Source organism: Scyliorhinus torazame, chromosome 6 (assembly GCF_047496885.1).
Source record: "Scyliorhinus torazame isolate Kashiwa2021f chromosome 6, sScyTor2.1, whole genome shotgun sequence".
In the NCBI taxonomy this organism is placed as follows: domain Eukaryota; kingdom Metazoa; phylum Chordata; class Chondrichthyes; order Carcharhiniformes; family Scyliorhinidae; genus Scyliorhinus; species Scyliorhinus torazame.
The window spans coordinates 148,404,807-148,430,038 of NC_092712.1; the positions used below are offsets into that span (position 1 = coordinate 148,404,807).

At 46.6% G+C, this 25,232-nt stretch overlaps 1 protein-coding gene across 1 annotated transcript in view; it reads left to right on the forward strand.

Annotated features, from left to right (window-relative positions):
* mocos (molybdenum cofactor sulfurase) overlaps positions 1–25,232 on the forward strand; it is a 421,047-nt gene that overhangs the window by 15,235 nt on the left and 380,580 nt on the right. The window lies entirely within an intron of this gene.

A 25,232-nucleotide genomic window follows, 5' to 3' on the forward strand; every position in this document is an offset into this window, starting at 1 on the left:
GATCGATAGCCGGTTGAAACTTGTGGTGGTATCATTCGATACCTGGCGACTCTAATCATTCGGACATAGATAGCATAGAAAGAAAGGCAAATTCACTGACTGGCATAATTGGAACAGAGCCACAGAAAAGACCAAGTAGAAAGAAAAGCAACAGAAGGCAAATGTAATGTTAGCATTCATGTCGAAAGGGCAATAATACAAGACTGGGGATGTACTTCTAAGGCTGTATAAGGCTCTGGTGAGACTCCATTTGGAGTATTGTGAGTAGTTTTGGGTCCCGTATCTGAGGAAGGATGTTCTGGCCTTGGAAAGGGTCCAGAGGAGGTTCACAAGAATGATCCCTGGAATGAAGAGCTTGTCGTTTGAGGAACAGTTGAGTACTCTGGGTCTGTACTCGTTGGAGTTTAGAAGGATGAGAGGGAATCTTATTTAAACTTACAGGATACATGCAAGGCCTGGATAGAGTGGACGTGGAGAGGATGTTTCCACTTGTCAGAAAAATTAGAAGCTGAGGACACAATCTCAGACTAAAGGGACGATCCTTTAAAACAGAGGCGAGGAGGAATTTTTAAAACCAGAGGATGGTGTATCTGTGGAACTCTTTGCCGCAGAAGGCTGTGGAGGCCAAATCACTGAGTGGCTTTAAGACAGAAATAGATAGGTTCTTGATTAATAAGGGGATCAGGGGTTATGGGGAGAAGGCAGGAGAATGGGGGATGAGAAAAATATTAGCCAGAATTGAATGGCAGAGCAGACCCGATGGGCCGAGTGGCTTAACTCTGTTCCTACATGTTGTGGCCTTATATTAGCAACACACTACACTCAAGAAATAATACCACACTCAGCTCAAGAAACAATACAGGTCCTGACGCTGAACACAGTAGGAGGATATGCCACCCACAGAAAATTTTACAGATCTCTGACTGCAAACTGTCCAACTATACTCTGGCCCAGAGAGGCAAGGAAGTCCACGGCACCGACTTCTACATCAGCCTCGCGTGGTCATACACTGTAACACAGTGAGAATTTACCTAGAGAGAAAACTGTAATCATGGTAAGACAATATTTGGGGATCTTTTTGATGACCTTTTGGCGACCCATGCTACACCATCCGGCGACCCATCCACGGCTCACGACCCCCATTTTGAAAATCACTGGTTTACATGGACTTCAGTAAAGCCTTTGACAAGGTGCCTCATGGCAGAATGGTACAAAAGGTGAAGTCACACGGGATCAGAGGTGAGGTGGTAAGATGAATACAGAACTGGCTCGGTCACAGAAGGCAAAAGTTAGCAGTAGAAGGGTATTTTTCTGAATGGAAGGTTGTGACTTGTGTTGCACAAGGATCTGTGCTGGGGCCTCTTGTTTGTAGTATACATAAACGATTTGGAGGAAAATGTAGCTAGTCTGATTAGTAAGTTTGCGGATGACACCAAGGTAGAGTGGCAGATAGTGTTGAGGATTGTCAGCATGACATAGGTTGGAGACTTGGGGGTAGAAATGGCAAATTGAGTTTAATGCAGACAACTGAGGTAATGCAATTTGGTAGGTCTAACATCGAGGGAAAATATACCATAAATGGCAAAACTCTCAGGAATATAAAAAATCAGAAAGATCTGGGTGTGCAGGTCCACAGATCTTTGAAAGTGGCAACACAAGTGGACAAGGTACCCAAGAAAGCATACGGAATGCTTGCCTTCATTGGATGTGGCATTGAGTATAAAAACTGGCAAGGCCGGTACTTGGAATTGCGCACAATTCTGGTCGCCACACTACCAGAAGGATGTGGAGGCCATGGAGAGTGTGCAGAGGAGGTTTACCAGCATGTTGCCTGGTCGGGTGGGTGTTAGCTATGCGGAGAGGCTGAATAAACTCAGACTGTTTTCATTAAAACGACGGAGGTTGAAGGGTGACCTCATAGAGGTCCTGAGGTCCACAAGATTATGAGGGGCATGGATAGAGTGGATAGGCAGGCACTCTTTCAAGGGCGGAGGGGTCAGTCACCAGGGGACATAGGTTTAAGGTCCGTCGGGCAAAGTTTAAGAGATGCGTGAGGCCGGTTTTTTTACACAGAGGGTGGAGAGTGCCTGGAATGCGTTGCCTGGGGAGGTTGTTGGATTGGATTGGATTGGATTTTTTTATTGTCACGTGTACCGAGGTACAGTGAAAAGTATTTTTCTGCGAGCAGCTCAACAGATCATTAAGTACATGAGAAGAAAAGGGAACAAAAGAAAATACATATAGGGCAACACAACATATACAATGTAACTACATAAGCACTGGCATCGGATGAAGCATACAGGGTGTAGTGTTAATGAAATCAGTCCATAAGAGGGTCATTTAGGAGTCTGGTGACAGTGGGGAAGAAGCTGTTTTTGAGTCTGTTCGTGTGTGTTCTCAGACTTTGTATCTCCTGCCCGATGGAAGAAGTTGGAAGAGTGAGTAAGCCGGGTGGGAGGGATCTTTGATTATACTGCCCGCTTTCCCCAGGCAGCGGGAGGCGTAGATGGAGTCAATGGATGGGAGGCAGGTTCGTGTGATGGACTGGGCGGTGTTCACGACTCTCTGAAGTTTCTTGCGGTCCTGGGCCGAGCAGTTGCCATACCAGGCTGTGATGCAGCCTGAAGGATGCTCTCTATGGTGCATCTGTAAAAGTTGGTAAGAGTCAATTTCCTTAGTTTCCTGAGGAAGTATAGGCGCTGTTGTGCTTTCTTGGTGGTAGCGTCAACGTGGGTGGACCAGCACAGATTTTTGGAGATGTGCACCCCTAGGAATTTGAAACTGCTAACCATCTCCACCTCGGCCCCGTTGATGCTGACAGGGGTGTGTACAGTACTTTGCTTCCTGAAGTCAATTACCAGCTCTTTAGTTTTGCTGGCATTGAGGGAGAGATTGTTGTCGCTACATATTGTGGGAGCTGTGGAAGCAGATACATTAACGGCGTTCAAAAGGCACCTTGACAAATACATGGATAGGATGGGTTTGGAGGGATATGGCACAAGGAAGAGCTGAGGGTTTTGGCCAAGGTTGGTATCATGACCGGGGAGGGCTTGGAGGGCCGAAGGGCCTGTTCCTGTGCTGTATTGTTCTTTGATACTAGTAATGTGAGCATTTCACAGCTCCCAGGTGGATTCCCATGAGTAGGCATGCCATGAAGCAGGCGGTTGATACTGACTAGCAACCCAATCAGGCTGTGGGGCCTGGACACTTGATCCCAAACTCTGGGGGCATCAACACCACATCAAGCCAGGGAGGGACCCAGAGGGGAAGGCCAGTGACAGCCCGAGGTGTACAGGTCCTTTGAAAAGATGATGGACAGCATGTGCCACAGGAGGCTCCACCTCAACAAGGGGATGGTGAGGCACCTGTGCCATGTCACCACGTGAAGGAGGAGGAAACCCATTCCTGGTGGCCGTCAAAGTCACCGCAGCCCTGAGCTTCTACACCTATGGCATATCCCGACCAACAGCCCACAAGTTCACCCGTGAAGTCACAGATGCCCTATTTGGCCAGGCAGCTGACTACATAAACTTTGACTTGGATCAAGCTCATCAAGATGTCTGGGCAGCAGGATTCCCCGCCATCGCCTGGATGCCCAAGCCCGGGGGTAATAGATGATATGCATGTCGCCTTGCGTACACCTGGCATTCTGGGAATGTCCTTCATTAATAGGAAGGGGTTCCACTCCCTAAATGTCCAACCTATGTGTGACCATCACCTCAAGATCATGCATGTGTGTGCACGTTTCCCAGGGAGTGTGCATGACAGCTACATCCTGGGGCAGTCGGAAATCCCCAAGGTACACCTCGGGGTGAGCGGATGGCTCTTGGGGATAAGGGGAACCTGGCTAATGAAGGTGACCAGTGTGGAGACGTGCTATAGCAAGACCCATGTGGTCACCCGGGCTGTCATTGAACGGTGCATCGGACTGCTTAAAATCATCATTGAATCTCTACAGTGCAGAAGGAGGCCATTTTGCCCATTGGGTCTGCACCGACCTTCTGAAAAGGCACCCTTACTAGGCTCAATCCCCACCCGATCTCCAGAACCGCAACTATGGGCAATTTAGCCAAGTCAGTCCATCTCACCTCCATATCTTTGGGCTGTGGGAGGAAGCTGAAGCATCCAGAGGAAATGCATGCAGACATGGGAAGAATGTGAAAACTTCACACAGACAGTCACCCGGGGTCAGAATTCAACCCGGATCTTTGACGCTGTGAGGCAGCAGTGCTAACCGCTGTGCCACCATGCCACCGATGCCTCAACCACTCTGGTGGTGCACTGCAGTAGACCTGGAGGGTTGCCTGCTTCATGGTGGTCTGTTGTGCCCTTCACAACCTGGCACAGTAGCAGGGTGACGTGCTGGGGGTGAAGGAGGAGGAACATGCAGCCATCTCCGATGAGGAGCAGGGCCAGGGAAGGCTGGAGGGCGAGCCCGGGGAGGACCACAGGATCAGCTGGAGGATGGAGGACAGGTGGCGGCGGCAAGGATCCGGCATACCCGGAGGACCAGACAGGCCCTCATCCTCACTTGCTTCTCATAGGTCGTGGCTTCATCTGTCATCTCTCCCCCTCCCACCCACCGTTCCACCGCACCCGGCCTCACATGTCTCTGGTGTAACGTGTTTACGTGATGTACAATTGAGACCCCAACTGTCCCTAGCTACCGATTGTGCCTCCCCCGCACCCCCCCAGTGCCCTCTCAGTGGAACTCTAACTGCTTAGCCCTCTGTGCTCTGCCACTACGTCTAGGGGCGGGATTCTCCGACCCCCTGCCGGGAGATAACAGCCATGACGCATCGATGGTGGCATCTTCAGAGCTCTCCTCTGAGGTGTTGTTGGGGAGGCTGGGAGGGGGTGCACTTGGATTGACTTGTGCCCTCAGGTGGAGGTCCTGCGGGAGAATGGACATATGGTCAGTAGGAGGGTAGATCAACATCCTGCATGGACAATTCACATGTGACAAGTCCTTTGGTGACAAGTTGGGTGGAAGCCGATGGAGACTCCCCTCTGCAGCGGTGGCCCATCTCTACACCAGTCACCGATCTGTCCTCTGTCAGCCCCGCTACCTCCAGGACTCATACCTCGGAGGGGGTGAGGGCTCTTTCCTGTCTGTCATGGGACAACTTCTCCTGTGGGGACATGGGGGGGGGGGGGGGGGGGAGGGAGCATTGTGAGATGAACACTACATGCATCGTGTGGAGTGAGTGATGCATAGTGGGGGACAATTAATTTTGTCACCTCCTCAAAAAACTATCAAGTTGGTAAGACATGACCTACCCCGCACAAAACCATGTTGCCTATCACTAACAAGGGACTTGTCTACCTTAATGCATTGTAAGATATCCAACACTTCTTCATTATGCTGACATGTCCTAGAGTATTTACACACCCATCCCTAACCTCAACATGCCATGTCCCTCTCCTTGGTGAATACCGATGCAAAGTACTCATTAAGGATCTCACCCACTTCCTCTGATTCCAGAAATAACTTCCCTCCAATGTCCTTGAGTGGGCCTACTCTTTCCCTTGCTACCCTTTTGCTTCTTACACATGTATAAAAGGCTTGGGATTTTCCTTGACTCTGCTTGCCAATGATATTTCAAGGCCTCTTTAGCCCTCCTAACTCCCCATTTGAGTTTGTTCCTACTTTCCCGATATTGTCTGCTCTTTGTTGCCTAGACCTTATGTATGCTTCCTTCTGCTGTGGTTTCTGAGGAAAGGAGGTGTGTTTCTCAGACTGACTTTTGAAAGGTTCTCTCCCAAGGAGCCACTGAATGTTACTTTATTCATGAGTGACATTTGACTTGTGTGTGTGATTTTGCTTAATTGAAAAGTAAGCTCAAAGATCTTTTTATTTCAGAACTGTTTTACTGTTAGTTGAAAAGCTGTTTTTTCCTTGGATGCTAATGGGGTTAATCCTGTTTTAATCATAAAGTTTGTTTTAATATAAAAGATCCCTAGTTGTCAGTGGAATCACTCCTAGAGCAAAGTATCTTTTCCTCACATCTGGGAGAGAAGGAGTACTCCTTCTTCTCGCACATTCGCTGGGTATATTCCCGAATTGACTTTTTTGTTGTGGGCAAGTCAGTGTTGGCGCAGGTGGTAGGGCGGAATATGCAGGATCAGTGATCTCGGACCACGCGCCGCACTATTTGGATGTGAGACTTAGGTCGGGGCGAGTGCAGAGACCGAGGTAGAGGTTGGATTCGGCACTTTTGTTGGATAAGGAGTTCTATGATAAGGTGGCTATGCCCAGTATGGGGAGAAGGCGAGTCATTTGCTTGCCCACCAGTTTTGCGGCAGGCAGCGTTGAAGGAAATTGTGCAGGTGAGGGCGGCTGGCCGGGGGGAGGGGGGAGAAGTGTTGTCAGAACCAGAGAAAATAAATAAGACCTTTTATCAGGGGCTGTACAGAGCAGAGCCTGGGGGGAGGGGGGGGGCGGTGAAGAGGTAGGTATGGACCAGTTCCTGGGGAAGGGCCTGAGTTCCTGGAGCTGGGGGTGGGGAAGAGACAGGTGCTGGAGGAGCTGAAAGGGTTAAAGGAGCTAAGGGAGTGCATTGGTATGATGCAGTTGGGTAAGCCATTGGTGCCTGATGGCTTCCTGGCCGAGTTTTATAAGCAGATTGCAACGGAGTTGGCCTTTTGGATATGTTCAATAAGTGGTGGAGAAGGGGGAACTGCTGACTACATTGACACAGGTGTCTGTCTCGCTGATCCCAAAGAAGGGGAATAATCTGATGGAGTACATAGATAATTATGTAAGTGTGGTTCTTACAGGCCAATTTTGCTGCTGAACATGGATGTGAAAGTCCTGGCTAAACTATTGGCGAAAAGGTTGGAGGGGTTTGTGCCAGAGGTGGTCTCGGAGGACCAAACAGGGTTTGTGAGGGGGAGGCAGCTCTCCAGTAATATTAGGAGGCTGCTAAATGTAACTATGACTCCTTCGGAGGGGCGAGCACCGGAGGTGATTGTGTCGATGGATGCAGAAAAGGCCTTCGACCGAGTAGAGTGGCAGGACCTGTTTGAGATCCGTGGGATGTTTGGGTTCGGACCGAAGTTTATGTCATGGGTATGGCTGCTGTATGCATCCCCCATGGCAAGTGTGTGGACAACTGAGACAAACTTGGGGATATTTTAGGCTGCATAGGGGTACGAAGCAGGGATGTCCGCTGTCACCGTTGTTGTTCGGGCTGACGCATGAGCCATTGGCGATAGCACTTCGGGCCTAGGCTGAGTGCTGAGGATTGTAAGGGGTTGTAGGGAGCATTGGGTATCATTGTCTGCTGATGATCTATTGCCATTTGTGACGGACTCACTGGAAAGCATGGGGAGAATCATTGATTTGTTGGGGAAATTTGGGGCCTTCTTCAGGTACAAATTGAATGCCGGGAAAAGTGAGATTTTTCTGATGGATGCTCTGGGGCAGCGAGAGAATCAGAGGGCCATGCTGTTTCAGGTGGCAAGGGCCACATATCGGTATTTAGGCATCCATATGGCACAGGTTGGCTACCTGACGGGGCTGTTAGAGGAGGTCAAGAGGGATTTTAAAAGGTGGTAAAAATGAATGTACTGCCAAGATTTCTGCTTATTTTTCAGTCCCTCCCAATTTTCCTCCCCAAGGCTTTTTTCCAGAGGGTGAACAAGATAATTTTGGTGTTTGTAGGGCAGGTAAGGAGCCGAGGGTCAGCAGGACCCTGTTGCAAAGGCAGAGGCGGGTTGAGGCTCCCGGATTTGTTGCACTATTACTGGGCGACGAATGTTGAGAAGATGAGACGACGGTGGGGGGAGGGAGGGCTGGACTGGGTCAGGTTAGCGGAGGATTTATGTAGGGAGATGAGTTTGAAGGTCCTGGTTGAAGTGTTGGGTACTCTGCTACACAGACGAACCAACACGGTTGCGAATGGTACAACTCAGTTTTATTTCAAACATCTATTTACAGTTGTATACTGTTTACTGAGGTTCGATCATAACCCTTGAATCTGTGGGACTACTCCTAATTTTATCTTGTAGTGGCACTCAGCACATGGTGGATGTCTGAGTGGCTTGCTATGAGCTCTGTGCCCTGAGCTGTCTCGTCCTTGAGTGCCCAGGAAGTGTCGTGTTCCCTGTTTTGTACTGTGTATGCTCTTGCCTTTGATTGGCTGTCGTGTTGTGTGTGTGTTGATTGGTCCATTGATCTGTCCATCAGTATGTATGTATGTATGTGCTATGATCTTCACCTGGATATCATGACACTGGTGACGGTCCCGCTGCCATTCTCCCTGGGGAAGTGTACGAATGTCCCAGAGATGGAGTAATAGGTTAAAATCTGAACCAACTGAGGAGGCATTTTAAACCGGGGCACTTATCAGTGCTGATCCCATTATGTTGATTGATTGGTATTTATTGTCACATGTGCCGAGTACAGTGAAAAGTCTTTTTCTGCGGCCAAGAGAACGTACACAGTGCAAACATAGTAGACAAAAGAATAATCGACAGAGTACATTGACAATGGTACATCAACAAATAGTGACTGGTTACAGTGCGAAACATGGGCCAAACAAGAGCAGCATAGGGAGTCGTGAAGTGTTCTTACAGGGAATAGATCAGTCCAAGGGAGAGTCGTTGAGGAGTCCGGTAGCTGTGGGGAAGAAGCTGTTCCTATGTCTGGTCTGGATGTGCGGGTCTTCAGACGTCTGTATCTTCTGCCTGATGAAAGGATCTGGAAGAGGGCAAAGCCTGGGTGTGAGGGGTCTCTGACAATGCTGTCTGCCTTTCTGAGGCAGCGGGAGGCGTATACAGAATCAATGGGAGGATGGCAAGCTTGTGTGATGCATTGGGCTGAATTCACCACTGAGCAGTTGCCATACCAAGCTGTGATGCAGCCGGATAGGATACTCTCTATGGCACATCTGTAGAAGCTTGTGAGAGTCGATGCAGACATGCCAAATTTCTTTAGCTTCCGTAGGAAGTCGAGACGTTGATGGGCTTTCTTGACTGTTCCATCAACATGAGTGGACCAGGACAGACTGTTGGTGATGGTGACCCCCAGGAACTTAAAGCTATCGACCATCTCTACTTCCGAGCCATTGATGTAGACGGGGGTATGTGTCGTTCTACGCTTCCTGAAGTCGATGGTCAGTTCCTTGGTCTTTCCAATATTTAGAGAGAGGTTGTTTTCGGTACACCATGCAATCAAGTGATCTATCTCCCTTCTGTAGTCTGATTCGTCGTTGTTTGAGATGCGACTCACCACAGTCGTATCATCCGTAAACATATAGATTGAATTGGAGTTGAATCTTGCCACACAGTCGTATGTGTATAGGGAGTAGAGCAGAAGACTGAGGACACATCCTTGCGGGGCCCCGGTGTTGAGAACTATTGTGGAGGAGGTGTTGTTACCTATCCTGACAGATTGCAGTCTGTTGGTGAGGAAGTGAAGGATCCAGCTGCACAGGGAGCGGTCAATCCCAAGGTTGCAGAGTTTGGTTATTAGTCTTGTTGGGATAATGGTGTTGAAGGCGGAGCTGTAGTCTATGAACAGCAGTCTGACGTAGGTGTCCTTGTTGTTGAGATGTTCGAGAGTTTATTGTAGGGCCAGAGAGATAGCAGCTGCTGTGGACCGGTTGCGGCGATAGGCAAACTGCAATGGATTGAGACCATCTGGGAGTCTGGCATTGATCTGTCTCATGACTAGCCACTCGAAGCATTTCATGATAACAAACGTCAGGACCACCGGTCGGTAGTCGTTGAGGCACGCTACCTTGTTCTTCTTTGGTACTGGTATTATGGTGGCCTTCTTGAAGCAGGTAGGAACCTCGGAGCGGAGAAGTGAGATGTTGAAGATATCTTCGAATACACTCGCCAGCACTTTGAGTGCTCGGCCAGGGACTTCGTCGGGAATCATAGGTTTGTGCCAAGGGGATGGATGGGATATGCAGACGATGGCGGGAGGAAGAGGTAGTGCAGATCAAGGACATGTTTGTTGAGGGCAAATTTGCAGGTCTGGAGGAACTGTGGGAGATATTTGAATTACTGAGAGGGAGTGAGTTTAGGTATTGGCAGGTGCAGGACTTTGCATGCAAGGAACTGCGCTAGTTTCCCCAAGTATCGGAATACACGCTGTTGGAGAAGCTGTTGCAGGGGGAAGGAAGGACTGGAGATATCTGTGAGTGGTTGGGAGAGAAGGGCACAGCTTTAGTCAAGAGGATCAAGCAGAAGTGGGAGGAGTTGGGGAGGGATTTAGGTTGGGAATTTGGAAGGAAGTGATGCATCGAGTTAACTCAACCTCCTCATAAGCAAGGATGAGCCTTATGCAATTTAAGGTGGTTCACATGGTCCACATGACTCAGGGCCAGATGAGTGGGTTCTTCCAGGGAGTAGCCAGTGAATACGAGAGGTGGGAGACGGGGCCAGCAAACATGCCCATATGTTCTGGGGTGTGCAGAATTGGAGAGCTTTTGGGAGGTGGTGTTCGGGGATCTGTCAAGGATTGTGGGGGTTGAGATGACACCGGACCCTATGGTGGTGATCTTTGGGGTGTTGGAGGCACCAGGGCTGCAGGAGGAGAAGGGGGCCGATGTTGTGCCCTTCACTTCTCTGCCTGGCAATACTTCTGAATTGGAGGTCAGCTGTGCCACCGGGGCTAGTGCCCTGGTTGGGGGACCTGTACGGGTTTCTTAGGTTGGAGAGGTTTGCCCTGAGGGGGTCAACGGAGGGGTTCATGGTACGGTGGAGACCATTTATGTCTATGTTTGATTAACTATTTGTCACGGAAGGAGAGGGGGGGATAACAGGGAAATAATGTACTAACTGTGTGTATCGTGTGGTGTTGAAGCTATGTTGTTATGTTGAAGTGTGTTTGGAATAAAATATAATTTTTTTTAAAAAGCACAATAACAATCCAATGGGTAATGGTATGAAATAATAACTTGTAAAGTATGTTTCTGTTTGGTTCATAATCTTACTGACATTAGAAATTTCAGCTATTGAGGGAACAGGTAGGTGAAGATATATTCAAAAGTATTATCTTGATTCAATTGGCATACTTTGTTTTGCTTTACTGGCAAATCCGCCTCATTGGTTGGTTTCATAAATTTGTCATAATTTATCATTAACATATTCTATCCCCTACATCCCCAATTTTGTTTGGCTCAAAGTAAGACTATCACAAATCAATAAAGTGTGATGGGGTAATGTGGATATAATGTTTTACTATAACAATTGTTTCATGTGAAGTGCGGCACAGAAATTAAGATTAATTTGTACAGGGAGTACACAATATTCATGACCTAATACATTCATCCAGCCAATTTGCCATAGTGTTCCACATGGGAAATCAAGGTTAAGTGTAGTTTTCAGATGTAGTGATATTAAGGGGCAGGAAATAATTTGATCCGGGAATGCATATTGCGGAATTTCATCATGCCTTTGTCCTTATTTTTATATATTTGTTATGTATTCTTGTATCCAAATTCATAATGTGCAAACGTGAAAATATGGATACCTAGAAGCTTTCAGCAGAGAAAGAAGCCATTTACTTTGTCATGCCTGTGCTGATCCTTTGGGAAAGCAGTTGTGCTTAGTCCCACATGCCCGGTTTATTGCCCACAGCAATATGAGTTCCTCATCCTCCTATCCAATTCCTTTTTAGAATTACTCATGAAATAAGCTTCCAACACCTTTTCTGGCAATGCTTCCTGGATTCTGGAAATCACCTGAGTGGGAAAAAAACAAGTGAACTGTGATTGATAGAGGTGTTGCTATGGAGAATGCACCAGTTGATGGTGACTGACAGTTAACTGCCAAACATTGTTTGAAATTGAAACCGAGTAACTTGACTTTGATTGGCCAAGCCATTGTCCTGAGGATGAACGAGAGAATGGCTGTTACTTATTTTGTTCAGCTGAAACAGGTACAATGTGTGCACATGTTCTTTCTGTTTGTAAAGAACAGGTCCTTGTGTATTAATAGATTTAGCTTCAAGTACACACAAATACACCAGACTGCAAGACTGACTAACAACCTTGTAATTCTTAGGACATGAGGATCATTTAGCAAATGTTATCCAATCGCAGAATCATATCTAAAATTGGACACTCTTTGAGCTTACCATGCACGCCTGGTTGGATACGGTCTGTACCTTGCCCGTAACGATCACTGGAAGACACATGCTGTTTGATATGATCTGTCAGTCTTCGGGATATAAGGCCTACATACCGAGCATCCCTCTGGCACAGTATCTGAGACGTATGAGGAGGTGAAAAAATCCATCTTAGGTGCACATGAACTAGTGTCTGAAGTCTACAGACAAAGGTTTAGAAATTTAAGGAAAGAACCTGGTCAAACATACATGGAGTTTGAAAGGATCAAACAGAGTAATTTTGATAGGTGGATACGGGCTTTGAAAATAGACCAAACGTATGAAGCTCTCAGTGAAATTATAGTTTTGGAGTTTAAAAATTCAATTCCTGATGTAGTGAGAACTCATGTGGAAGAGCAGAGGGTTAAAACTGTGAGATTAGCAGCAGAAATGGCAGATGATTATGAATTAGTTCATAAATCAAAGCTTGGTTTCCGACATCAGTTTCAGCCTGTGAGGAATAGAAACTGGGGAAAAGAGAAATACTCAAGTGGTAATGGTAAAGGGTATCTGATGGGAGATAAGGAGAATGTACCTCAGATTAAAAAAGAAATCCAGGAGGGTGGGAGAGAAATGAAAAGTTTAAATTTTTTTCACTGTAACAAACTAGGCCGTTTTAATCACAGTGTTGGTGGTTGAAGAAAAGCAGTGGGAAGGCTGATGTGATAAAACAGGATAAGTCAGTGGGGTTTGTTAAAGTGGTAAAGGAAAGCCCAAGTGAAGTGAAGGAGGTGCAAAAGATTGTTCAGCCTGATCAAGAGGTGATTGGTAAGAAGGTGCCAGATCTCTTAAAAGAGTTTACTTGTGTGGGTAAACTTTACTCAAGTGTACCAGGAGGAGCAGGTAAAGAAGTCACAATTTTAAGAGATACGGGAGCTAGTCAATCTTTGATGGTAAAGGGCAGCACGGTGGCACAGTGGGTTAGCCCTGTTGCCTCGCGGCGTCGAAGTCCCAGGCTCGAATCCTGGCTCTGAATCACTGTCCGTGTGGAGTTTGCACATTCTCCCCGTGTTTACGTGGGTTTCACCCCCACAACCCAAAGATGTGCAGGCTAGGTGTATTGGCCACGCTAAATTGCCCCTTAATTGGAAAAAATGAATTGGGTACTCTAAATTTATATATATTTTTAAAAATTTAAATAAAAAATCTTTGATGGTAAGAGATGAGGAGTTACGTAGTTTGGGAGGAATATTGCCAGAAAAGATTTTTGATCAGTTGGTTGGAAAAGAACAAGAACAGGTGGAGGAGGAGGCAGATATTTTTAGTTCAGGAAAATTGTCGGAGTTACAACAGAAAGATATAGAAATAACACGGATGTATCAAAAAGCATACATGGAAGAGGAATCTGAATGTATACCAGAATTTTATTACCATAAAAGTGATGATTGATGAGAAAATGGAGACCTTTACATATGCAGGCAGATGGAAAGTGGGCAGAAGTTCCAGTGGTATTGCCGGTAGGGTATAGAAAGGAGGTGTTGCGAGTAGCACATGAGGTACCAGTGGGAGGTCATTTGGGAGTAAGGAAAACTCAAGCTAAAATACAAAAACATTTTTATTGGCCCGGATTACATAAAGATGTAGTTAAATTTTGTCGATCATGTCACACATGTCAAGTCATAGGAAAACCTCAAGCAGTGATAAAACCAGCGCCCTTTATACCCATTCCAGCATTTGAGGAACCTTTTACAAGGGTCTTAATTGATTGCGGAGGACCGCTTCCTAAAATGAAAAATGGGAATCAATTTCTTTTGACTATAATGGATGTGTCTACTAGGTTTCCAGAGGCCATTCCAGTGTGCAATATTACAGCTAAAAAGATTATGGAGGAGTTACTTAAGTTCTTTACTAGATATGGACTACCCACAGAGATACAATCGGATCAAGGATCAAATTTTACCTTCAGGTTATTCAAAGAAGTTATGGATAGTTAGGAATAAAACAATTTAAATCAATTGCGTACCATCCAGAGTCACAGGGAGCGTTAGAAAGGTGGCATCAAACATTAAAGACAATGTTGAGGGCTTATCAAGATTATCCAAAGGATTGGGATAAAGGAATTCCATTCGTACTGTTTGCAATTAGGAATGCACCTAATGAGTCAACCAAATTCTGTCCTTTTGAACTAATTTTTGGTCATGAGTTAAGAGGACCACTTTCATTGATTAAGGAAAAATTGGTGAGTGAGAAATCGGAACTTACATTATTGGATTACGTGTCAAATTTTAGGGAACGATTAAGTAGAGCAGGTGAATTGGCTAGACATCATTTAAAAATTGCACAAAATGTGATGAAACGGGTAGCGGACAAGAAATCCAAAGTTCGTAGTTTTGCCAGTGGAGATAAAGTTTTAGTATTGTTACCAGTGGTAGGTGAACCTTTAAAAGTAAGGTTTTGTGGACCTTATCAGATTGAAAGGAATTAAGTGAGGTGAATTATGTGGTAAAAACGCCAGATAGAAGGAAGACTCTACCGAGTGTGTCATGTGAATATGCTTAAAAGGTACTTTGAAAGGGAAGGAGAGGTTTTAATGATTCTATCTCAAAGTGAAGAACCAAATCCAGATGACTCTGAGTTTTACATCCCTCAAATTAAATTGGAAAACGAGGATGTTCTTAAAAATTGGGATAAATTGTTGAGTTACCTTCCAGAAGAAAAACAAACTGACCTGAAAGAGTGATTGATATCACATGGGCAAGTTTGTGGAGATAAGTTGGGAAGTACTAAAATGGCGATACATAATGTAGATGTGGAAAATGCTGTTCCAATTAAACAACATCCATATAGACTTAACCCGAAAAGTATGCTTAAGAATGGCATAATTGAAGTGGGTTGCAGCCTAGGGAGCTCACCCATAGTGATGGTACCGAAACCGGGTGGTACCCAAGGTTGTGTGTGGACTATAGAAAGGTTAATGCAGTTACAAGAATGGACTCTTATCCTATCCCATGCTTGGAAGATTGCATTGAGAAGATGGGATAATAAGCTTTTATTTCAAAACTGGTTTTACTTAAAGGTGACTGGCAGGTACATTTATCCGAAAGGGCGAAGGAGATTTCAGCTTTTGTGACTCCAGATGGTATTCACCAATTCAAAGTTATGCTATTTGGCATGAAAAACGCCCCTGCCACATTTCAATGTTTAACTAACAAAGTTGTTTCAGGATTACCCAATTGTGCCGTATACATCGACAATCTGGTAATTTTTAGTCAGACATGGAAAGAACATTTGAAGCATCAGATGGAGTTATTCGATCGAGTTCAGGAGGCGGGTTTGGTGGTAAACCTAACCAAAAGTGAATTTGGTAAAGCCCAAGGTACGTTCCTTGGCCATACAATCAGACAGGGTCGAATGGTTCTACGGGATGTGAAAACAAAAGTTATTGGAGAGTTTCCAATACCCTCGACATGAAGGGAAATAATGCAATTTCAAGGCATGAGTGGATTTTACCGAAAGTTTGTGCCAAATGTTTGCATCGTGGTTGCTCCACTGACGGACTTACTGAAGATCCGTCGCAAATTTCAGTGGACGGCGGAGTGTCAACAGGCATTTGAAGGCCTAAAGGCCGTGATAACCGATGCTCCTGTGTTGGAGAATTACATGAGGCTCTGTGATTGGATTGTGTATCTGACCTTAAAGAGAAATGCCGAAGCGTAGAGAAATGGATGGGTCGTGCAGAGGCCTTCTTGTCCAAAGACACTGTCAATCGATAGGGATGATGTTGCAGGAAAACGAACTAAAATGGACTATGTTGTTATAAATGTTGGGCAGCACGGTAGCATTGTGGATAGCACAAATGCTTCACAGCTCCAGGGTCCCAGGTTCAATTCCGGCTTGGGTCACTGTCTGTGCGGAGTCTGCACATCCTCCCCGTGTGTGCATGGGTTTCCTCCGGGTGCTCCAGTTTCCTCCCACAGTCCAAAGATGTGCGGGTTAGGTGGATTGGCCATGATAAATTTCCCATAGTGTCCTAAATTGCCCTTAGTGTAGGGTGGGGTTACTGGGTTATGGGGATAGGGTGGAGGTGTGGACCTTGGGTAGGGTGCTCTTTCCAAGAGCCGGTGCAGACTCGATGGGCTGAATGGCCTCCTTCTGCACTGTAAATTCTATGATAAGCTATGAAATGTTCGCGTGTTTTGTTTTTGTTCAAAAAAAAGTATATTTAGTGTCAATATTTCTTAAAGGAAAGTGGAAAGGTGAAAAATGAAACCATCTTTAAGTTGATGAGTTTTTTTTTTCTTAGCGGGAGGCGTCATGGGAGTGTACCTTTAAGAAATGGGTGTTTATCAAATAGCTGCAGTGATGTCATTGTGTGGGTGGAGCTGGATTGTGTCCCTGGCTTTTACTTTCATTTTGAGCTGGAAGCTGTTTGTGGCTTTGTGTTTTACTTTCGTTTTAGGCAGTTGAAAGCTGAATTCAGACAAGGAAGGTTCATTTTGTCTCTCTCTCTGTATGTTAAAAGGTGTCCAGATCACTTAGTAATTTAAAAGTGGTAACTGTCTTGTGTGAGGAATGTATATCTGCTGCTTTGTTAAAAAGGGTGTTTGGCCTATGGATGTTGTTAGGAAAGTTATTAAGGGTTACATATAGAGTACTGTATCTGTGGGGGTATTTGTGTTGGTAGTTGATAAAATGTTTGCTGTTTGTTTATAAAATGTTATCTGAATTCATAGAATAGCCATTGTTTTGTTTAAAAATACTTAAAGTCTCTGTTGCATAACACCTGGAAAGTAGGCCCTTGTGCTCCTCATAACCAAAATCTATTAAAAGTTGTAGGTCAGGTAAACTCCATGACATACTTTGGAGTTTTCTAAACCCTGGCCCATAACAACATATCACTTGAAGACAGCAACATGTATCTTTAATTCAAGCAGGAAGAATCCTGAAGTCTGTGCTGGTTTAAACAGAGACTGCAGATTGGCTGGCATCAGTGACACAGAGATGGGTCGGGACTCGGTTTGATTGATTTGTCCGGTGGCCAATGAATTGGCTCAAAAGGCTGTGTTCTGCCCGGTAACAGGTGATGATTGGATCTGATCTCACCGGAATGCTTTTCAGAGTCCAAGGTTTGAGTTTGGTTTTAGTTTTGATTCTGGCAGCACGATGAAGAGATCCAGCTACCTCTCTCCAAAAAGATCCAGGTAACTCCCTCCTGAAAGATCCAGCTAAGTCTCTCCAGAAGGCCGCTGTGAGGGCTGACCCTCTCTAGATAAAGCCTATAGATACAATTTTCCTGGAACTATGGACACCTGAAAACAAACCATGAACTGAAAGCACAGATTGAGGAGAAATAAGGTGCCTCTCTAGGAAAAACTATGAGTAATGCATTTTCAAACTACAGAATACCAGAATTAATGAATCTACAAAGAAGATCATTACAGGCAGCAGCAAAGACTTTAATCTGCAAGCTTGCTGTGAAGAAAAGTGTGCTTAAACAGTCATCTGGAACAAATACTTTTTTCCCTCCACTTACAATTTTACCATTTCCTCCCCTCTGAGTTTGCCTTGTGTGTGTGTGTGTGTGTGTATATAGAGGGTGGGGCAAGTTGAAAATGGGCATTAACCAGTTGTGTCTACTGCATATTTCATGATGGTTATTGTCATAAATAGTGCGCGGATCCTCCATACCAACCCCTGGATTATATGTATCCATTCCAGGGGCAACCCTAGTTCCTGCTTGTCTGCCCCACTGCCCACCCATAACTCCTACTGACCGTGGAGGCCTCTGGCTGTGCGGCTGAAGGCTATTGCGAATAGGGTATTGCCAATCATAGTTACGTGAGCACTTCACACATCCCAACAGGATCCCCGTGGGTGGGCGTGCCATGTAGCATGTGGGGCTTATTGCTTAGCATCCCAATCGGGTGGTGATGCCTGGACACTGCAAGAGTCAGCACCTTGGATGCAGCAGCCAACCTGCGAACACCCAGGATGGGCCCCAGCCCGTGGCACATGTCCGTGGCCATGGTATGGCGATGTTCTGTTCGGGTGTCTGCGGTGCAGGGTGTGGGGTCCAGTAAGCAGGGCCCCCTGCTGTGGCCGGATATGCGTGGGAAGGACATGCCAGGTTAGGGGGGGGGGGGCTGCGGTGGGGTCCAGGATCCCAGGTCTGGTGGTATGGGGCATGGGATTGGTTGTCGGCCCACATCGTGGAACAAAGAGCCAGAGCATCATACTGGTTGTGAGGGTTTTTTCATTTGTCGCGGACAAGTGTGCACCACTGCTCCAATCTCCAAATGGTGCCACCCCACTCTCCCTGCCCCTCAACTACCCCACTCTCTCCCCTCCAACGCACACTCCCCTCCTTACCCCCCCACCCACCACCCCCCTCTCCCCAGTGCCCTCTCAGTTATCCTCCATGTGCTTAGCTGCCTTTGCTTGACTGCTGTGTCTCGATGTGTCCACAGGATGCACATCAGATGTGGAGGCAGCCTGCTGCTTACCATGTCCCATGGCCTTCGATGCGCCTGGCGGGCATCCTCTGGGGGTGGAGGGCCCCGCCGCATTTGCCGGCAGCACGTGCCTCACCGTGTCATCCTGTTCCGGGTACTGACGGCGAGACGTGGCGTTGTCAGAAGGGTGGAAATTGGGAAGTTGGTGGCCGCCACCCCCACTCCATAGTATGGGTCCGGGTTGGCACCCAGCGCTCTAATGCCTCGCATACTGCCGCCAGTTTGGGCCCTCTCTCGATGATTGTGGGAAAATTACTCCTGTGGCAACATAGAGGGCGTCGTTACCTGAACGTGTGGTTCACCGTTGGGGGAGGGTGCTTCTAGTGGTGGGGGTGAGAAGGTTTCCGGGGGAGGGGTTGGGGGGGTGTCCGGTGTCAACTCTCACGTGCGGCCCGGGGGGTGAGTCCGGTGCCAAATCTCACATGCGGCCCAGTGTAGGTTGTTGCCTTTCTTTCAGCACTGGAGGCCTGTCCTCCGTGTCACAGCTGACAGCCGCTCCCACCTCTTCACAGGGGGCATTGGCTGTCCTGTGGCTCACCCTACGGAACCCTCGGAGGCACAGGACACCCGTCCTGGTCTCGACTGCATCTAAGAGCCTCCCCAGGTCTGCGTCTCAAATCTTGGGACCGGTCGTCTTGGCACCATGGCTGCGAGCTGAGTGCGATTGGCTGTGCAAGAGCTGTTTAAATGCTCCTGGCGAATCGGCTGGCAAGCCATTATTCACTGCATTAAGCCTGTGGGGCCTCCTTAAGTGAACCAATTAACGTTGCATTGCGGTTCTGGCCCCCCCGGGCCGAGCGGCGGGAAGCTTGTGGCAGTTCGAAATCTTTCCGGTGAATCGTGCTTTGTTTGTTTGTTTGTGTTTGTGGGTCTGGGATATTTTATAAAAGGAATAGATAGTTATATTTCCAGAGTACAATTGTGTGTTAACCAATTATTGTAACTTTTTAAAAACGTTTTTTTAATAATCAAGCATTCAGCATTCATTTATAATCAAGCATTCTGAGTTTAAGGAAAGAAGCCTGGTTATGGTCTCTTTTATTCTGGGTCAAACTCTAGCAAAGGTAAATAATTGCCCATTTTGGTGAATAAATTAAACTTTTAAATTAATGGTGCGACCTGTGGACCTCTAGATACACTGTGCACACCTTCCATCCTGGTCATAGTATCATACAGTTTAAGTTTGTTGTTTTACCTTTCTTGGAATTCTTGTGAATTGTTCTGATGAGTGGAAGACAAAAAGCTGCAACAAAAAATGTAATTTTTTCAACAACACTATCAAACAACTATTTGTTTAAAGTGACCTTATTTTCCAACAATCCTCATAATTGAAGTCTTTCTATTGTAACATTCTTTTTAAAAAAATAAATGAAAATGAAATGAAAATCGCTTATTGTCACAAGTAAGCTCCAAATGAAGTTACTGTGAAAAGCCCCTAGTCGCCACATTCCAGCGCCTGTTCGGGGAGGCTGGTACGGGAATTGAACTGTGCTGCTGGCCTGCCTTGGTCTGCTTTAAAATCCAGCGATTTAGCCTAGTGTGCTAAACCAGAATAAACTAAAATAGAGTGCCCAATTCATTTTTCAAATTAAGGGGCAATTTAGCGTGGCCAATCCACCTAGCCTGCATATCTTTGGGTTGTGGGGGTGAAACCCATGCAAACACGGGGCAAATGTGCAAACTCCACACGGACAGTGACCCAGAGCCGGGATCGAACCTGGGACCTCGGTGCCTTGAGGCTGCAGTGCTACTCACTGCGCCACCGTGCTGCCCTCTATTGTAACATCCTGGTAAACCTCCTCATCAGAGGACCAAGCTAAACCTGTATCCAGAAGGAGGTCCATCATTTGTGGCTGGGTCCATCAGTTGCATGCCTTTACCACCATTGCTTGTGGGCCAGGAGGAGCAAGAGTGCTTTCTCTGCTTTGTATTGCCCCCAACCCCCTAAACCATTGGCCCAGTAAGCGAACATTCCTACCTGCAATCTGCTGACCAAACTTCTTCTCCTGCCATAGGACTATCGTCACTGGAGCTCACTCCCCTCCCTTCTGCGATCTGATGATCCTATAATGCAGGCTTGTCCTACCTTTTTGCTTGGGGGCAACTATTTCCTCACTCAAGAGGCAGATGAGCAGATGTCAGAAATATATCTGAATTTCAAACAAATGTTGAGTATGAAGAAATGAAACAACTCGTTGAGTAAAACTAAAGCAATATCAAAGCAATAAATTGATCATTTAAAAAAAGAGTAATGAATACAATTAACCATTAGAGTCTCAGTGGATGAGTGTGTATGTGCCCGGCTCACTCCCAGTTTCGAGGTGGCCACTCACCCAATGTGAGAGTGGGTGTGAGTATGTCTTGGTGTGTGGGGATGAGGCTAACTGAGAATCCTGATGTGCACTCACACATATGCTGTCCTTCTCACTCGCACATTAACTCTCTATCCCTCTCTCACTCATACACACATTTATTCTGTCCTTCTCTCACATACAGCCCAGGTAACGAATCTCTTATCCCCAGCCCATGGCATCTCTCTTTCAACTCCCCCTTCACCTGCTCAGCCCAACAGCCCCTCTCTTTCTCTCCCAGGCCCTGCAGCACCTTCTCTTCCTGGACTCCGCAGCCTCTCTCCCTCTCTGTGCCCTGCAGCATCTTTCCTTCCCAGGCCTTACAGCACTTCCTCTTCCTGGGCCCTGCATCCACTCTCTCTCTGTCTTATCCTGAGCCCCGGAACACCATCTTTCCCCAGGCTCTGCAACCACTTTTTCACTACTCCGGCCCCATAGCCTCTCTCTCACTCTCCCTGGACACCGCAGCACTTTGTCTCTAACCCCACCCCTCTCATGAAATCTTCTCTCTCCCTCTCTTCCCCACCACATTATCACAACCAGTGATCACTGCTTGTCATTAGTGAACATATCAACAGCAAATGCGGGTAAGGCCTGTAATTGGAGGAACAGTTCCTTGCAGAATCTTCAGCATCACTTACCTGTCACACTGGCATTTTAAACAATGACTCCAACAGCCACATAGAATGGCTTCCGGTCCACAATCCACCCCGTGGTCTACTGGTTGGGCAAACCTGCTTTAATGGTTTCCCCAGTCTCACAATGGTCTTCCGTTTCCTCTGTTCCCCCAGTGTTCTCTAGTGCCCATGATCTCCCTGCCTGCCACCCCTGTCCCACCACCAAGATGCCCTCCACACCACTATAGTCTCCTCCCACCCACAATCTTACCCTCACTCCTTTCCACTCCCTGGCTATAACTTTGATGCTGCAGGTATAGCCATCCAACAATCAACCACCCTCGGCATTAAATCTGGCAGGACCTCTAGGCCTGCTGCAACTTATCCATCCCCATAAATTTGGGGCCACGGATTCAACCTGGACCATTAACTCTGAAACTGAATTCCACAATAGGATTCCCTGGGGGGAATTCTCCCCTCCCCCACGCGGGTGGGAGAATCGCCCGGGCGCCGCACGAGTCCCGCCACGCCGTCCCGACGCCCGCACGCGAGTCTCCCAACCCCCCAAACCTGCGCGGCGCGAATCATGGCTGGCCGCTGGGAGAATCGTCGCTTGCCGTTGGTATTGGGCGAGCGGCGATTCTCCAGCCCGGATGGGCCGAGCGGCCTGCCCAACACGACAGGTTCCCGCTGGCGCCATCCACACCTGGTCGCTGCCGGCGGGAACAGCGCGGGAATGCTGGGAGAGCGGCCTGTGGTGGGGGGGCGAGGGGGTTCCTGCACCGGGGGGGGGGGGCACAAAAGGGGTCTGGCCCGCGATCGGTGCCCACCGATCGGTGGGCCGGCCTCTCTTAAGGACGACCTCCTTTCCTCTGCTGCCCCGCAAGATCGATCCGCCATCTTCTTGCGGGGCGGCCGTGGGAAGGACAGCAACCGCGCGTAAATGACGCGGCACCGCTCCCAGCCCCCCGGGGGCGGAGGAATAGGGGCTAGGAACGGCCTCCGACGCCGGAGTGAAACACTCCGGTTTTCACTCCGGCGCGGGACTTAGTCTCCCAATGGGAGAATTGCGCCCCCTATTCCCTCCGCTCGTCAGTGGGACTTATCATTGAAGCCACTCCACGTTGCCGGGAAACCCGTGGTCGGGGGTGCGCTGCTGGCAGGAAAAAAGACTCCCAACAGCTGGATAATTCCGGCATTTGTATTTTGGTATCATCTGCAAATCAACACAACGCATTCTTGGCTTCGGTCAAAGTCATTGATACACACAGTGAACAGAGGTAAGAACACTATCTGCTTCCATCTGTTATGAGCACTGGACTTTCTAAGACGGTTATGCTTCAACTGTCTCCTTTAAGTCAAGTTTAAATAGAATAGTTTAGAGAAGGGGATGTGACCTCTTACAAAGTCTTCCCGGAGACAAGCCCAGGTGACTTAATAAATCTGTACGGAGATAGGCCCATGTGACCTGGTCGCCATGGGGTCAGGGACCTAGGTTAAAATTTGTTGTAAGTTGATTGCAAGTTTTAACACCCAAACACAAAGGAGGAAACAACTGGTCTTGCTGCATATGGATTCTTGGGGTCAGTCCGAGCAAGTTGGGAACGAAGACTCACAACAGATGCTGCAGGAAATAAGGACTGGTTTTGGGTTAACCACCAAGCGAAGTGCTGATAGGGAAGGATTCCCAATTAGAAAAAAACAGGAATGTGGAGAGTTAAAGACCCATGAATCGGCAGAGGGTGCCTTGCTACTGAAAGTCCATTTGATTATGCTCAGAATGTTGAGTGAAGGGACTTTGCTTAAAAGGACATGGGAAGATTCATCTAGTGAGCCAGGGAAAAGAGATCCTGTTAAAGCCAGGAGGAGCTTGAGATTTTTCTTAAAATAAATTTAGAGTACCCAATTATTATTTTTTTCTTTCTAATTAAGAGGCAATTTAGTGTGGCCAATCCACCTGACCTGCACATCATTTCGGATGTGGGGGTGAGACCCAAGCAGACACGGGAAGAATGTGCAAAATCCACACAGACAGTGACCCGGGTCCGGGATCAAACCCGGGTCCAGATCAAACCCGGGCCCTCAGCGTCATGAGCCACCCAAGGAGCTTGACATTTTAAAAAATAAATTTAGAGTGCCCAATTCATTTTTCCAATTTAGGGGCAATCCATCTACCCTGTACATCTTTGGGTTGTGGGGGCGAAACCCACGCAAACACGGGGAGAATGTGCAAACTCCACACGGACAGTGACCCAGAGCCGGGATCGAACCTGGGACCTCGGCGCCTTGAGGTAGCATTGAACTTGACATTTTAAGCACAATTACATTGCTGCTGAGAGTGTGGTGTAACATATAAACATATCGTGGGGTTTTCATTTCTGTTAAAAATTGTTTTCTGTAGTTTAAAGAATTGGACTAAATATTTGCAGGTAACGATGTTGATGTTAGTTTGTTTGCTGCAATAATGTGACCCTTTGCATTGATCACTGGAAAATTCATATCTCTTGGTCTCTACTGGGATCGTAACACAAGCACTCTGAAAATGTGTCCTTACCTCCTAATCTATTTTAGCTTTCCAATCAATTTTTAATCAAGTATGCTATTCTTATAGTTTTCCTTCAAATGTGTATTAGATTCGGCTACATATCTGTGCTGTTGTTTCGAGTGACTTAAATCCAGTTTTTTTTATTTAAGAGTCTTGGAATCTTTTTGTACTTTGATGATGCTATATAAATGCAAATTATTGGAAAGGTTTGTGTGAAACACACTTTATCAGAAGACAATGCTTTTTATTGCCACTTCACATTGGATTTTGAAACAATCAGAATTAATTGTACAAATCAGCATACAAGCAGTATATTTGAATCACAAACATGTGAATACTGGCATAACTAGTCTTAATGGATATGTTAATTCTCAATACTGTGTGGAACATATTGCATCATTAAACATATTAAATTAAATATCGCTGCAGTTGATTGAGATTTTCTATTCATGTACCTATTGTATTTTGATGTGAGGCATGTCGAAAGGAGCATCAAAAGGATTTGCACTATTAGACAATGGCTGAATTTCATTCTGAGCCATCTGCTGACAACCATCATTTGATACTTTGATTGGGTACTTGGCACGCAGCCATGTTGTCGTCAGACACCACAGCCTCTTGATGGATCAACCAATATCTAATGCACATGAGCAATGTGTATATCTCATCATAAATACCAGTTGAAACTTTCTGGGTGTCAGTTGACTTTAATATCTTTACAGTAAATTAAAAACAAATTAAAAGATATAATTAACTGATTCACTGAACACTTAGATCATTTATGGTCATATCTTGACTGTGATTTTGGATCATTAATTTACTATTAGACAAAGTAAAAAGGCTAGTTCTTAAAAGTTTGAATACAGGGAGTGAAATTTAAATTTGGCGAGGGCACAGAATGGGCTGTAGCAGAATGTCCACTTCTTACATACCTACTGCATTTTCTGTTCACTGAAGCCGCCACTAATGTTGAATTTCAACCTGCTAATCGAAATAAACAACATAAAACATCCATTTGAGAAACTTCAGCACAGAAATCAATGATTGCACTCTGACAGTGCAACACTCCTTCTGTTCTGCATAGAAGTGCCAACTTTCAGGTGAGACATTAAACTGGGGACCGGCCTGTTCTCTCAGATCGAC